The 17371-nt window shown below is 45.5% G+C and overlaps 1 non-coding gene across 1 annotated transcript; it reads left to right on the forward strand.

Annotated features, from left to right (window-relative positions):
- Positions 1 to 15904: 15904 nt before the first annotated feature.
- Positions 15905 to 16043, forward strand: LOC114805516. Its single transcript, XR_003753489.1, has one exon. It is a non-coding gene; the product is annotated as a small nucleolar RNA SNORA7 (small nucleolar RNA).
- Positions 16044 to 17371: the final 1328 nt, after the last annotated feature.

The raw sequence follows: 17371 nt of genomic DNA on the forward strand, positions 1-17371 counted from the left end.
TACAGTGCTCTGCACATAGTAAGCGCTCAATAAATACTATTGAATGAATGAATAGTACGTACTTAATAGAAACCACCTTTATTATTCAAAAATACTATTACTCCTCCTCCTCTTCCCCCCCACCCCCCTTCTTCTTCCTCGGAGCCTTGTTTTGCTATTTTAAGGTTCTGAATAATAATTGGGGTCACTTATGAATGCCTTTCTCTAAATCATGCATCCCGGGTAAAGTTAACTTTAGGTAGGCACAGCATATAATCACCTTCGTTAGGTGTAATCTTCACCTTCACAAGAGAATGAGACTAATTCCTAATTACAGTCCTCTTTAATTATAATTTTGAGTTTTTATGTGGGCAATTACAGACTATGCCATTAATTTTTGGTTTTGTCTATTCATTGTGTAGGATGATAAAGACCTCGTGACTCATTTGTGAGCAGCATCAGTGAAGGGGTGGAACTGTATGGGCAATATGAGGAGGGAATGTGTCTGTCTGTTGTCGTGTTCTACTCTCCCAAGCAATTAGGACAACATTCTACTCACAGAAAGTGCTCGATAAATACGAGTGATTGAATGAATGAATGAATGAAAATACAAATTGTTAATATTTTGGCAGTCTGCTTTGAGGAATGAAAGACTGTGGCAGAAGAGAGAGGTACAGAAGACAGATGAAGACCTCTATGATTTGATGATGGTTTGGAGATGAAGCAGCTTAGCCTAGTGGAAAGAGCATGGGCCTGGATGTCAGAGGACCGGGGTTCTAATCCCGGTCTGCCACTTGCCTGCTGTGTGACTTTGTCCAAATTACTTAACTTCTGTGGGTCTCGGTTTCTTCATCTGTAAAATGGAGATTCAAGACCTGTTCTCCCTCCTACTTAGACCACTAGTCCCATGTGCAATGGAGACTGTGTCTGATTGATTATCTTGTATCTACCTCAGTACTTCAGTAGTTTTTAGGCCATAGTAAGTACTTAGTGAATACTATTATTATTAATAAATGGAATCCTAGTCCTGGATTGAAAGGTCTCACCAGATTTGGTGGATTGGAGTTGTCAAATACAGCTCAAGGTACTTAATCGTCAGCCTTTGGTAACCTTTAGGTGCCTTCTGCTTTCATGTCTTCCTCGACACACGTTTCCGTCCTCCAACTACCTTTCCCTCCACCACCAAACAACATGTGCTCCTCAACCATTGGAAAGAACATGAGCCTGGGAGTCAGGGGACCTCATTTCTAATCCTGGCTCCACTATTTACCCATTCTGAGACCTTGGGCAAGTCACTTAACTTCTCTGTGTTTCCTCCTCTGTAAAACAAGGATTCAATTCCCTCTTATACTGTGAACATCATGTGATGCCGGGATTATATCCAACTTGACTATCTTACATCTATCCCAGTGCTTTTTCCAATGCTTGGCACATAGTAAGTGCTTAAAAATACAATATTAATAACAACAGTAATAATAATAATAATAAGCATAGCCTAGTTGACAGAGCCTAGGATTCAAATCAATCAGTCACTGGGATTGTTGAGTGCCTATTATGTGCAGAGCACTGTATTAAGTGCTTGGGTGAATACAATAGTTAAAACAAGGTTCCTTCCCCTCATGGAGTTTACAGTCTGGAGAGGGAGATATAATTATAATTATCCCTCAATGGCTTAACTCAATTTGCTCCCATGCTGCTGGGTGCTGAAGATGAAGGGAGAAAGTTCTCCAGCTCTTTTGATTATCAGCCTGCTCCCGCTACCAAACTCAGCATTTACATTGCTTTTTTCCCATTTGCCAATCTTTAACGGAAACAGTATCATTGGCATCACAGACTCCTTAGGGAAATGAACATTGTTTATTGTTTATTGTTCTCTCCAAGATGCTTAGTACAGTGCTCTGCATACAGCAAGTGCTCAGTAAATATCATTGAATGAATAAATGGAGAGTGAGTTCATTTAGAGTGGCAGGGTCCCATAAAAGCCCCCCATCGAAGTTCAAAGTAATAATAATAATAATAATGGTATTTGTTAAGCGCTTACTATGTGCAGAGCACTGTTCTAAGCGCTGGGGTAGATACAAGGTAATCAGGTTGTCCCACGTGGGGCTTAAAGTTTGAATCCCCATTTTACAGATGAGGTAACTGAGGCACAGAGAAGTTAAGTGGCTTGCCCAAGGTCACACAGCAGACAAGTAGCGGAGCCAGGATTAGAATCCATGTCCTTTGACTCCCAAGCCTGTGGTCTTTCCACTAAACCACACTGCTTCTCAGTGAAAAACTACTGAGACAACAGTTAGGCCTCATTTGGAGCCTGACTATTTGACAGGCCTTAACACTATATAACCAAATAGAGTCTGCTGTGTGACCCTGGGCAGGTCACTTCATTTCTCTGTGCCTCTGTGCCTAAGACTGTGAGCACCACGTGGGACAGGGACTCTGTCCAACCCTCAAGACTATAAGCTCATTGTGGGCAGGGAATTTGTCTGTTTATTGTTGTATTGTACTCTCCCAAGCACTTAGTAGCAGCACGAGAAGCAGCATGGCTCAGTGGAAAGAGCCCGGGCTTGGGAGTCAGAGGTGATGGGTTCGAATTCCGCCTCTGCCACTTGTCAGCTGTGTGACGTGGACAAGTCACTTAACTTCTCTGTGCCTCAGTTACCTCATCTATAAATGGGGATTCACTGTGAGCTTCACGTGGGACAACCTGATTACCCTGTATCTACCCCAGTGCTTAAAACAGTGCTCTGCACATAGTAAGCGCTTAACAAATACCAACATCATTATTATTATTATTACTTGGTACAGTGCTCGGCACACAGTAAGCACTCAATAAATATAATTGAATGAATGAATGAACCCAGTTTGCATGTAACCATCCCAGCGCTTATATAGTGCCTGGCACATAGTAAGCGCTTAACAAATACCACAATTATTATTACCATCATTATTATTAACTACACTATCCAGGAATCCTTTGCGAAAGGATATGGGGTGGGAATCTCTGGTCTCTAAAAAAAAAACTCACCTGCTTCGGTGGATGACGGCAGAATCTCACGAGTTGGTGCATTCCATAAATCTGCCAAGTAGAGCAGAATTTCCTGGGCTTCAGATGAAGGCCAGGCTATTCATATTCCTCTGTGGGGAGAACTGGTCTAAAAACCCAGCAAGGGCATTTAAGTACTGGAAAATGGAATCCTCTAGAAGAACACTCCCATTTACCCATATTTACCCATGGAGAATGGCTCAAGATTTAAATGGATACTGTGGGAATTCATAAGAGTTCTTCTGGAGGTTTTTGGTATCAAAAGTATCCAGAATTCTGGTACGCTCCTGTCCCGGAGAAGGTACTGCTAGCACCGGAAGAAGTAGAACTCACTGTACCTTGAGCTCGTCTATTCATTTAATAGTATTTATTGAGCACTTACTATGTGCAGAGCACTGTACTAAGCACTTGGAATGTACAATTCGGCAACAGATAGAGACAATTCCTGCCCAATAACGGCATCTCTCCCCAGACCTCTCACCCACATCCGCTTCTGGCCTGGAACGTCCTCCCTCTTCATATCTGACAGATATGAAGCCTTCAGAACCTTAATGAAGGCACATCTCCTCCAAAAAGCCTTCCCTGACTAAGCTCTCATTTTGTTTTCTCCCATTCCTTTATGTGTCACCCTGATTTGCTCCCTTTATTTACTCCTCCCTAAGCCCCACAGCACTGTTGTCCTTAGCTGTAATTTATTTATTCACATTAATGCCTGTCTCCCCCTCTAGACTGTAAGCTCGTTATGGGAAGGAAATATATCTGTTAATTGTACCCTCCCAAACATTTAGTACAGTGCTCTGCACACAGCAAGCACTCAAAAAGTATGATTGATCGATTGATAATAGTCACGATATTTATTGAGTATAACACACTCAATACTAAGCACTTGGGAAGTGCATCAGTAGCACAAGACTCATTCGCTGCCCTCAAGGAGCTTTCATTCTAATGGAGGAGGCAGACATACTTCCTGTTATATTCACATTTGCCCTGCTGTTCCTTCTATTTTTAAATTCATTTTATCTTTGTTCGCCCCAAAACAGTATAAGCTACTGAAGCGCAGCGATTAGGTGCCTTGCTTCTGTTGTACTTTCTTAAGCAGTTCAAATAGTACTTTGCACACCGCAGGTGCTCAGTAAATAGTGCTGACTATGGTCAGAGAGGCAACGTGGTCTGGTGGATAGAGCATTCATTCAATCGTATTGATTGAGCACTTACTGGCTGCAAAGCATGGTATTAAGCGATTGAGCATGTGCCTAAGAGTCAATCCCAGCTCCGCCATTTGTCTGCTGTGTGTCCTTGGGCAAGTCGCTTCACTTTTCTGTGCTTCAGCTACCTCACCTGTAAAATGGGGATTAAGGTTGTGAGCCCCATGTGGGACAGGGTCTGAGTCCAACCTGGAGAAGTAGCGTGGCTCAGTGGAAAGAGCCTGGGCTTTGGAGTCAGAGGTCATGGGTTCGAATCCCCGCTCTGCCACTTGTCAGCTGTGTGACTGTGGGCAAGTCACTTAAGTTCTCTGTGCCTCAGTTACCTCATCTGTAAAATGGGGATTAAGACTGTGAGCCCCACGTGGGACAACCTGATTCCCCTGTGTCTACCCCAGCACTTAGAACAGTGCTCTGCACATAGTAAGCGCTTAACAAATACCAACATTATTATTATTACTAGCTTATACCTACCCCAGCGCTTAGTACAGTGCCTGGAATTTAGAAAGCGCTTAACAAATACCATAAAAAAAGAGCCACTAGCTTATTAGCTAAAGGTGACCTAATTCCATCCCATTATTTAAATGGTGCCTCCCAAGTGACAGTAAGAGCAGTGGCAGCCATTTTAATGAGTTCAAATTTCACATATATAGAACTTCACATCCTTGGGGTTTTGAAATACCAAGGAACGGTACAGTTTTGGTTTGTTTGGCTTTATAATATCTCCTCCCCGCCCCTCCGTCAAGCAAATTTACAGAGTATAATTTACCCACCCTTCATTCGTTCATTCAATCGTATTTACTGAACGCCTACCATGAACAGAACATTGTGCTAAACTCTTGGGAGAGTACAATGTAACAGTTAACGGACACATTTCCTGCCCACAATGAGCTTACAGTCTAGAGGGGGAGACAGATATTAATATAAATAAATAAATGCCAGATATGTGTATAGGTGCAGTGGGGCTGGGAAGGGGGCTGAAAAAAGGGAGCAAATCAGGGTGACAGAGAAGAGAGTGGGAGAAGAGGAAAGGAGGGCTTAGTCAGGAAAGGCCTCTTGGAAGAGATGTGACTTCAGTAAGGCTTTGAAGGTGGGGGAGAGTCATTGTCTGTTGGCTTTGAGGAGGGCAGGCGTTCCAGGCCTGATGCAAGACTTGGGCACAGGGTCGGTGGTGAGATAGACGAGACTGAGGGACAGTGAGAAGGTTAGCGTTAGAGGAGCGAAGTGTACAGGCCGGGTTATATTAGAAGAGTAGCGAGTTGAGGTGGGGGGGCAAGGTGACTGAATCCCATGTAGGGCTCACAATCTTAATCCCCTTTTCCAGATGAGAAAACTGAGGCACAGAGAAGTGAAGTGACTTGCCCAAGGTCACCCAGCAAACAAGTGGCAGAGCTGGGATTAGAACCCAGGTCCTTCTGACTCCCTGGCCCATGTTCTATCCAGTAAGGCACACGGCTTCTCTAATCCCGGCTCTGCCATTTGTCTGCAGTGTAAACCTGGGCAAGTTCCTTCATTTTTCTGTGCCTCAGTTATCTCATCTGGAAAATGGGAATTAAGATTCTGAGACCTATGTGGGACAGAGACTGTGCCCAACCCGATTATCTTGTATCTACTCCAGTGCTTAGTACAGGCCTGGTACATACTAAGCACTTAAGAAATATTATTATTCCATTGTTGTTCTCGAATTGGAGGCACCACACCATACCTCTCGTGGTTCCTTAATCTGAGGTACAGCCTACTCCCAAGGTGTCTGTTTATTGTTGAATTGTACTCTCCCAAGGGCTTAGTTCAGTGCTCCGTATGCAGTAAGCGCTCAATAAAAACGACTGAATGAATCAATGAACGAAACTGGGAGGTGCCGGGACTCAAAGTCTTTGAGGAAGGGATGGGAAAAGGAGGAAGAGGGGTGGGTAGAGCCTCTCCCTCCCTCCCTCCCCCCCGCCCCCAATCCACGGAGGACTCACTGGCCCACTTCCCCAGCCAACTTGTGCGGTGGGCTACTGTGAATAATTCAGAGCTGGGCTTTGAAATGAAAATGAAAACATAAAATCTTTTCCAATTTACCCGGTGTCCCGATTCCTTTTGATATGCAATCCCGTACAATGAATATTCAGGAGAGGCCTTCAATATTATGCAAATCTGGATCGACTGGGTACCGGCAGCTGAATGATCTGAGAGATTTCACACACCAAAGTGAAATGTGTCACTCCTCTGTATCCTCCCCGAAAGTACCCTTTCATCAGGGCCGCTTTAGAAATTAGGGGGGCTCTGGGTTGCTTGAAGATCAAGCATATGCCCACTCTCTTTCCCACTATCTCCCCTCCTTTGTCTGCAGGTCCCGGAAATAGAAATAGAAGTCAAACAAGCTGCCTTTAAGGGGAGAAGTCTTAGGGGGACGTTGATCGATAAAGAGATCCCTAGATTTTGGAAAGCCCTGCTCCCTCTAAGGAACGGAGTTCATTCATTCGATTGTATTTATTGAGCTCTTATTGTGTGTGCAGAACACTGTATTAAACGCTTGGAAAGTACAAGTCAGCAACAATTGGAGACAATCCCTGCCCACAACAGGATCACAGTCTAGAAGATGGGTCCACAGACTAGAAGTTTCCATCGTCTGCAGAATTCTGAATTTTTTTGTTTTTAGGCATGGCCTACTAAATTAGATGTACTCTGCTTCTCTTATTATTATTATTATTAGCAATTAAGAAGGTAATAATAATAATGTTGGTATTTGTTAAGCGCTTACTATGTGCAGAGCACTGTTCTAAGCGCTGGGGTAGACACAGGGGAATCAGCTTGTTCCACGTGGGGCTCACAGTCTTAATCCCCATTTTACAGATGAGGTAACTGAGGCACAGAGAAGCGAAGTGACTTGCCCACAGTCACACAGCTGACAAATGGCAGAGCCAGGATTCAAACCCATGACCTCTGACTCCAAAGCCCGGGCTCTTTCCACTGAGCCACGCTAAGGTAGATCTAAGGAGAGTTCCTTTGGGGTGGAGGAACTTGGAGGCAGGGATCCTAGATCTCCCCTATCACAGACCAAGATATGGCCATTTTCTGGGTGAGAGGATGGAGCATTCCCACTAGCCTTCTCTGCACTCACCTACTTACCTGTTTATTCACTTATTTATTCACTCATTTTTTTATTACGGTATTTGTTAAGCGCTTACTATGAGCCAGGCACTGTATCGAGCGCAGGGGTAGATACAAGATAATCAAGTTGGACACAGTCCATATTCCACTTGGTGCTCACAGTCTTAATACCCATTTTACAGAAGAGGTAACTGAGAGGCCCAGAGAAGTTAAGTGGATTGCCCGATGTCACGCGGCAGACGGGTGGTGGAGTCAGGGTTTAAACCCAGGTCCTTTGACTCCTGGTCCCATGTGTATCCACTAGGTCACGCAACTTCAAGCCTTACCAACTCTGCTATATTGTACTCTCCCAAGCACTTAGTACAGTGCTCTGCACGCAGTAAGCGCTCAATAAATACCACTGATGAATTTCAGATGTATTCTATGACTCAGCTATACTACGTTTATCACTGTAAGGGTTCACGGTACTAAGCACTGGGGTAGATACAAGGTTGGACATTGTCCATGTTCCACTTGGGACTTGCAGTCTTAAGCCCTATTTTGTAGATGAGGGAACTGAGGCCCCCGAGAAGCGAAGTGACTTGCCCAAGGTCGCACAGCAGACAAATGGCAGAGTCGAGATTAGAACCCAGGTCCCGCTGACTCCCAGACCGATGCTCTACCCAGCAGGCCATGCTGTTCCTTTTGAGCCCCAGGTAGAGCAGGGACTTTGCCTGATCTGATTACCTTGAATCTACCCCGTGCTTAGCCCACAGTGGGAGTTAAATAAATAAACCATTTTACTTTTTCAATTCGTCAAAATTCCCTGGATAATAATAATAATTATGGTACTTGTTAAGTGCTTACTATGTGCCATATACTGTTCTAAGAGCTGGGGTAGATACAAGGTCATCAGGTTGTCCCACATGGAGGGCCAGGGACTGTGTCCAACCTGATTTGCTTGTATTCACCCCAGTGCTCAGTACAGTGCCTTGAACATAGTAAGCACTTAACAAATAATATAATGATTATTATTATTCACCGGCCAGAAGTTCCGAGTGCTCTACAGACAGGACAGCGGGGGCGGGAGGGGGAGATGCTGCCAGGGGAAGGATTTCAGCATATATGTTGGAATCCTTTAGTCCAGAGCCAAGGGTAGAAGACTGGGTCTTCTCCCCTCCCCCTCCTCTCTTTATTCATTAAAGATTTTCGGGGACAAATGAAAGGAGCAAAACCACCATCAAAGCTCCGACCACATCAACGGGGCCTCATTTTCCTCATTCCAGATGAAATGACTAACACCCGTACCAAAACAACCACGTCAGCCAGGGCAAAGGCAAGGAACAGCCGGCACCCAGCTAAGAATTCGAGCCAGTGGAAGACATACGCTGAACCCAGTGTGCCATGGGACGATTCACTCAGTCCATCGTATTGATTTAGCGCTTGCTGTGTGCAGAGCACTGTACTAAGCGCTTGGGAGAGTATGATACAACAATAAAGTAATATTCCCTGTCCACAAATCTTAGGTCGAACGACAGGAGGGGCCTCATGGCAGAAATGCTATTGAAGAAGTCTTTGAGGGTCTCCATTCCATTTCAAGAGATGAAGCGGCGTGAAGTTAGATTTGTTTCCTCCACTGGCTTGTGCGGGGTTCACACCAGATCTAGGTCCCAGGGCTCAGACAAACGGCAGCAGTGGGGACTGGGCACAGCAGCAGTATTTTGGTTGGATGGGGATGAGATCTGGACTTGGGCCTCTTCCAAATGCTCTCAGTCTGTTTGATCAAGGATCCGGCCAAGACTGGAACGTGACACTTGTCCCCACAAGTCGGCTGCAAACTCTTTTGGAGATGGGGGAGGGAAAGGAAAAGTTGGAGGGGAATCCGCAAGATGGGGTGCGTTTGGGCCCTAAAACGAGACACTAATCCCCAGTCATCTGCGATCAAATTCACGGCGCTTGGCCCTAAAAGGAGGAGAGGGCTCAGCAAGACCATTCTGGACGGTCCAAGACCACTCACTCACTTCCCTTCCTGGCCTTCCTCTGAACTGAAGCAGCGTGTCTTAGTGGATAGAGCAGGGGCCTGAGTGTCAGAAGACCTGGGTTCTAATCCCGGCTCTGCCACATTTCTGCTACGTGACCTTGGACAGGTGACTTTGCTTCTCTGGGCCTCAGTTACCTCGTCTGTAAAATGGGGATTAAGAGTGTGAGCCTCATGTGGGATGGGGATTGTGTATCTACCCCAGTGCTTAGGATAGTGCTGGGTACATTGTAAGCATTTAACAAGTACCATAATAATAATAATAATCACTATCATTATTATTATTATTACTACTACTAGTAATAATAACTGGCAGAGAGTGCACTCAGGGGCAGAAAATTGAGATTTCTACCAGCCAAAGACTAAGCTCGTTATGGGCAGAGACTGTATCTGTTTACTGTTACTCTTCCAAACGGTTAGTACAGGACTCTGCACACAGTAAGCACTCAATAAATACAACTGAATTAATGAATGACTCAGGTGCTTAACAAACACCATAAAGAAAAGGCAGGATTCAAAACCAGCTTTTTAGAGAGAGGGTTTTTGCTTCACTCAAATCGGTCCCTCTCTTTCCAGGACAAAGATGAGTCTAAGACCAAGAAACTTTAGACTAATCCTAACTTGATGACTAGTCCTAAATTATTATTATTATCACTACTATTACTACTACTACTAATAAAACTTATTATGGTATTTATCAAACCTTTTGTATGCCAGTTACTGCCCTACCTGCAGGAGTAAATACGGGATAATCAGAATGGACACAGTCTCTGTCCCTCAGTGTTCACAGCCTAAGAGGAAGGGAAAGCAGGTATCTTTCCTCATTTTGCAGATAGGGAAACTGAGGCCCAGAGAGGTTAAGTGACTCGACCAAGGCCACACGGCAGGTGAGTGGCGTGAGCCACGCTGTCCGCCCCTTCTGGAGCCTTCACAGATTGGTTTCCTTTGTGACTGAATGACATTCATTCAATCGTATTTATTGAGCACTTACTGTGGGCAGAGCACTGTACTAAGTGCTTGGAAAGTACAATTTGGCAACAAATAAAGACAATCCCTACCCAACCTTGGGCCCTTTCACTAAAATGGTCATTTCACTTCACCTGAAGGTGAAGACCTAAGAGAGAAGCTTTTTAAAGAGATGTTTTTGCTTCACTCAGATCAGTCCCTCTCTTTCCAGAACAAGGAGGGTTCAAAGACCAAGAAACTTTAGAACAATTCAGTCCTCTGTTTATGGAGGAGGTCATGCAGTTGTGGAATGTTTCTAACTGATGCCACATAAAGTGTATTGTTTCATTTCAGCCTGGTTTTAAAGGCCGACTTGCCATTTCCTCACAATTGACAGAGAAAGAAGATGCCTATGTTTATACGCATCTACTAACAAATAGTGCTTCCACATGTACTCAAGACAACCTGAGGCAGAGGACTCTCAGAGGATTCACTCCGCAGTTGCCTAGAGTTATTCACTATAGTTTCATAAAAATTCTTGCCATTTTCGCTAAAATCCTGAGACCCCAATTCAGTTAATTGGTAGCCTAAACTGAACATCTATAGTGTGCAGAATGAGAATCAGCAGGTTCTAGTGGAAAGAGCCTGAGAGGTGAGGAACTGGGGTCTAAATCCGGCTCCGCCACTTGCCGGCTTGGTGACCTTGGGCAAGTCACTTACTTCTCTAGACTATAAGGTCGTTATGGGTAGGGAATGTGTCTGTTCACTGTTATATTGTACTCTCCCAAGAACTTACGACAGTGATCTGCACGCAGTAAGCGCTCGATAAATACAATGGATCGAATGAATCTCTGTGTTTTAATTCCCTCATCTGCAAAATAGGGATTGATTCAATCAATCAATCAATCAATGGTATTTATTGAGCACTTACAATGTGCAAAGCACTGTTCTAAGCACTTGGAAGAGTACACTACAAGAGAATAAGCAGACATCAATGCCTGTTCTCCCTCCTACTTAGACTGCGAGCCCCATCTACGATCTTACTCTCCTCTATCTATCACCGGGCTTGGTACAGTGCTCGGCACATAGTAAGCACTTAAATACCACATTTAGAATTATTATTATTACTCTACTAAGCACTTGGCAGAGTACAGTGCAAAGAATATGATCCCTGCCTCTGGGAAACACAAGGCTGAACAAGGTAGGCAGACACACAATAGATGTGTGTCAGACGGTGTCTGACCATTTCACTATGATGCATGGGGGATGGAAATAAAGTGCCCTCGCCCAAGTCTGGGTGAATTATTGTTCTGCCACAAGTAGCCAACCAAGCTCAAAGCCAATTACCCCACCTCTCCCTCAGCTTGTCATATCTGTCTCACGGTCCCTGAGGTGGTGGGAGTGAATGCTATAGTTTGAAAGCATTTCTTTTTGGCACGAGAAGAAAAAACAAGAAAAGTCATATTTCCAACTTACAGGGATAATCTGACTTTTCTAATTACATTAAGATAGTCTGCAAATGCCATCCACCCACTATCACTTTGAAATGTATTACAGATAGGGGATTAGAGGAGAACTAAACATTTTTGCAAAGAGCTTGTAAAAGTTTCCATCATTATAAACTGGAAGAAAATATGCTTTCCATTATGTGTGTTAGAGTCTCTCTCTCTCTCTCTCTCTCATGAATTCTGATTTAACAAAAAGTACATTGCAGATGGAATCCATGATTGTTGACCCAGTCTTTGACCTTCTGTATGGTACCACTTCACTTCCAGTTAGTACATGCTTCACCCACTTCATCAATACACCTGGTTCTGCTTTGGCTAAAATCCAATAACAGAATTAGTAACAGGAACAGTATTTGTTGGCATCATAGAGATGGCAGTGGGGGGCTACTGCGAAGAGCAGAAGGATTGCGAGGCCGAGGACCCTAGTAATAATTATAGTACTTGTAAAGCACTTACTCTGTGCCAAGCACTGTTCTAAGCACTGGGGTTCATACAAGTTAATCAGGTTGCACACAGTCCCTGTCCCACAAGGGGCTCACACTCTTATCCCCATTTTACAGATAACTCAAGGCCCAGAGAAGTGACTTGCCCAAGGTCACACAGCAGACAGGTGATGGAGCCAGGATTAGAACCCAGGTCCTCCTGATACACAGGCCCATGCTCTATCCACTAGACCACACTGCTTAATAATGATGGTATTTGTTAAGCGCTTACTATGTGCCAAGGACTGTTCTAAACGCGGGGGTAGATACAAGGTAATCAGGTTGTCCACGGGGGGCTCACAGTCTTAATCCCCATTTTACAGATGAGGTCACTGAGGCACAAAGAAGTTAAGTGACTTGCTCAATGTCACACAGCTGATAAGAATTGCTCCATGACAAGGGCCGGGATAGATATGAGAGAATTCCTTCAGACAGAGTCCCCGTCCTATACAGTGCTCGCAATCTAAGAGGGAGGGAGAGCTAGCCTCTAGGAGGAGGTGAGTACGTCCTGATGCTTTACTGACAAATGGATATGATGCTCCATAATAATAATGGTGGTACGCTACTTATTAAAGGCTTAAATGCGTAGCGCAGTTTGGTACAAGATAATCAGACCAGATCCAATCCCTGTCCCACATGGGGCTCACAATCTAATAAAAATAATAATAATAATAATAATGATGATGGTACTTGTTAAGATCTTACTTTGTGCCAGGCATTCTTATAAGTGCTGGGGTAGATATAGGTTAATCAGGTTGGCAACAGTCCCTGTCCCACATGGGGCTCACACTCTTAATCCCCATTTTACAGATGAGGGAACTGAGGCCCAGAGAATTTAAGTGACTTACCCAAGTCATACAGTAGACAAGTAGAGGAGCTGGGATTAAAACCCAGGTCCCTCTGACACCCAGGCCCATGCTTTACCCACTAACCCACGCCGCTTCAATCTAAGCTAAGAGGTGGGAAGAGAGGGTAACTTTCCCCATTGTACAGGTGAAGAAATTGAGGCTCAAAGAAGTTAATTAATTTGCTCAAGAGAAGCCTAGGATTTAGATCCTGGGTCTTCTGTCTCCCAGTCCCATGGTCTTTCCCCTAGGCTACACTGCCCCGCCTCGAACGAGCGCGTCGTCTCATCTGCATGGCTGTCCAAGGACTATTGTTGGGAAAGAAATGCCCTCCCCTTCCAACCTGGTGGATTTCGATTCAGAAAAGGCTACCCGTCAACACCACTGAGCATCTTCTCACCCGCTCCTCCCCCAGCCATTCCAAAACCTTTGCAAAAGCTCTGGCTTGATCTTTTTCATGAAAACAGAACTATTGTTCCCAAACAAACGTCAAGGCCACACATCATCATCAGCCGCACCAACCAAGCTAATAAAAGCCACTGTCCCCGCCTTGGAGATTTATAGCCAAAGGCCCGGGCCGCCCTTTCTCACGAAACCCAGGGCATCGGAGTTTCTGGTGGGCGAGGTCACCCCTCGGGAGATGAAGCCGAGAAAAGAGTGAGAAGCCCTGTGCTCCACGCTAGCCCAGGAGACCTTGCCCCCTGTTGAGAAATCGGTTCCTCCGTCTGGCTGCCAACGCTTCTCTTCCGGGTGTTCTATCTAAATGTTTCCATTGACTTTCGCAATAGCGTGAGGAAATACTGACACTCAGATTGTAGGGAAAGTTGCATGGCCTGGTGACTAGAGCCCGGGCCTGGGAGTCAGAAAAACCTGGGTTCTAATCCTGATTCTGCCACTTGTCTGCTGTGTGACCTTGGGCAAGTCACTTTGCTTCTCTGTGCCTCAGTTCCCTCATCCGTAAAATGGGGATTAAGACCCCGAGGCCCATGTAGGATGGGGATCATGCCCAACCTGATTAGCCTGTATCTTTCCCAGTGCTTAGAATAGTGCCTGGCACTGAGTAAGTGCTTAAAAAAATTATGAAAATAAAAGATGAGAAAGAGATCCGATGAATAGGTTAACTTGGGAGGAACCAAAGAAGGAGTTGGGATGTACTGGGACAATAATAATAATAATAATGATGATGGTATTTGTTAAGCGCTGACTACGTGCCAAGCACTAGAGTAGATACAAAGTCATCAGGTTGTCCCACATGGGGCTCATGTCCCACATGGGGCTTTCTTTTCACGAGAAAGGGCGGCCCGGGCCTTTGGCTATAAATCTCCAAGCACTTAACAATGCTCAACTTAACATTTTACAGACGAGGGAACTGAGGCACAAAGTCACAAAGTCTTGCCCAAAGTCACACAGCTGATAAGCGGCAGAGTTGGGACTAGAACTCACAACCTCTGACTCCCAAGCCCGGGCTATTTCCACTAAGCCACGGTGCTTCTCAAGAAAATGAATAAGTCTACTGCCTTCTGAATCGCCTATACATTTGGATCTACACTCTTGGAGTACTTGATATTCACCCCACCCTCAGTCCTGCCTCTGGCCTGGAACACCCTCCCTCCTCATAACCGACAGACAATAACTCCCTCCCCCTCAAAGCCATATATGGAAGGCACGTATCCTGATGATTAGGTATTTGTTCAGCACTTAATATGTGCCAGGTACTGTACTAAGCGCTGGAACCCCTCCAAGAGGCCTTTCCTGAGTAAGTCCACCTTTCCTCTTCTTCCACTCCCTCTGTGTTGCCCTGACTTGCTCCCTTTAAGCAGTACTTGAGAAGCAGCATGGCATAGTGGATAGAGCACGGGCCTGGGAGTCAGAAGGTCATGGGTTCTAGTCCTGTCTCCACCACTTATCTGCTCTGTGACCTCGGGAAAGTCACTTCACTTCTTTGGGCCTCAGTTACCTCATCTGTAAAATAGGGATTGAGACTGTGAGCCCCAAAGTGGATAGGGACCCTATCCAACCTGATTTACTTGTAGTCATCCCAGCACTTAGTATAGTAGCCAGCACATAGTAAGCACTTAACAAATACCATCCTAATAATAGTAATATTCATCCCCCCTCCCAGCCCCATAGAACTTACGTCCGTATCTGTCATTTGTTTATTTATATAATGTCTGTCACCCGCTCTAGACTATAAGCTTGCTGCAGGTAGGGAATGTGTCTGTTTATTGTTGTATTGTACTCTCCCAAGTGCTTAGTACAGTGCATGGCACACAGTAAGCACTCAATAAATAACGGCTGAATGAATGAATGGACGTATGTCCATAGCCGTAATTTATTTTAATGTCTGTCCCCCCTGCCAAAATGTAAGCTCTTTTTGGGCAGGGAAGGGGTCTACCAATTCTGTGATATTGTACTCTTCTAAGCAATTAGTACAGTGCTCTCTGCTCATGGTAAGTGCTCAATAAATTCCACTGACTGAGTGAGCGGGGAGGGTTTCTTGAGTGACTTAAGGCCAATGGTGAGGAATTGCTGCTTGATGGAAGGAGATGTGTAGCCCCAGAAAGTAGCGAGACTGGAGAAAGATGCTGATAGGGTTCAAGTTAATGGTTGACTTGGTACTGGGTTCTAATTCTGGCTCTACCACATGTCTGCTTTGTGATCTTGGGCAAGTCACTTCCCTTCTCTGGGCCTCAGTTACCTTATCTGTAAAATGGGGATTAAGCTTGTGAGTGCCATGTGGGACAGGGACTGTATTCAACCTGATTAAATTCTATCTACCCCAGCATTCCCCTCTTCGGGGTTGCACCTGGAGAGTTTCCAGGACTCTACCAGTCTCGGCTACGGGAGGGAGAGTCAAGCAGAGGCCTGTCCATTCCATTCCTAGCTTGGGCAGTGGCTAGCAAGCGGAAGGCCATCTGCTACAAGTCAAAACTCACCCGGGCTGGGCAGCAGCAGGAGGGGAGAGAGTCGAGGACGGAGATTCAAGTTTACTGTGCGGAAGGAGGCAATGGTAAACCACTTCCATAATTTTACCAAGAAAACTCTGTGGATCCACGACCAGAACGATTGCAGATGGAGAGCGGGACCTTCTGGAAGAGATATGTCCGTGGTGCCGCTATGGGTCGGAAACGACTCGACGGCATAGGACAAGACAAGACCCCAGTGCTAAGAGCAGTGCTTGGCTTAGTGGAAAGAGCATGAGCATGGGAGTCAGAGGTCGTGGGTTATAATCCCAGCTCCACCACTTGTCTCCTGTGTGACTTTGGGCAAGTCACTTAACTTCTCTGTGCCTTGGTTACCTCATCTGTAAAATGGGGATTAAAGCTGTGAGCCCCACAGAGGACAACCTGATAACCTTGTAGCAACCCCAGCGCTTAGAACAGTGCTTGGCATATAGTAAGCACTTAACAGATACAATCTTTATTATTAACCAGTGCCATTATCATTATTATTACTTTGTATTCCAGCTGCATCTGCTCCAAATGAGATGCAGAAAAACTGAATGGAAAAAAGCTGCAGTGAAGAGTGCACAGCCTCGGTTCTGTGGAATTCCCTTTGTTCCTCAGAGGTTGTGCCTGTCTGGGGACCTAGTCTGTCGGCCTCTTGGAGAAAGGGAAGAGAGATCCTGACAGTTGGGATGGGGTTTGGGAGAGGGAAACATGTTTTGGCTGGGGCCTGAATCGGGCTCTGGCTCCCACCTCAAATCCCACCCTCCTTTGTGGGGAGGCGGGAGACAGTGGAAGCTCCTGGACTGGGCAGGAGCCCCTCAGTGGCATTTGAGTGAACCCCACATTCACTCAAAGCAGCAAGGTTTAGGGGAAGCAGCACGGCCCAGTGGATAGAGCATGGGCCTGGGAGTCTGAAGGACCTAGGTTCTCATCCCGGCTCCGCCACTTGCCTGCTGTGTGACCTCAGCGAAGTGACAACTTCTCTAGGCCTCAGTTCTCTCATCTGCAAAATGGGTATTAAGACTGTGAGCCCCATGTGGGACAGGGACTGTGTCCAACCTGATTAGCTAACTGCAGCGCTTAGAACAGTGCCTGACACATAGCAAGGGCATAACAAATGCCATTATTATTATTATTATTACATAAAAGCCCGGGTTGGTAGACACATTCCCTGCTCACGACGAGGTCAGTCTCGCCTGTCAGTTGCTACCCACCTCCTCCCTGAAACTCCTGGCTCTGCTGAGAACGGGATGAGGAAGTGGGTGCTCTGCACACAGTAAGTGCTCAGTAAATACGCCTGAATAAG

Source organism: Ornithorhynchus anatinus, chromosome 18 (assembly GCF_004115215.2).
Source record: "Ornithorhynchus anatinus isolate Pmale09 chromosome 18, mOrnAna1.pri.v4, whole genome shotgun sequence".
Taxonomy (NCBI): domain Eukaryota; kingdom Metazoa; phylum Chordata; class Mammalia; order Monotremata; family Ornithorhynchidae; genus Ornithorhynchus; species Ornithorhynchus anatinus.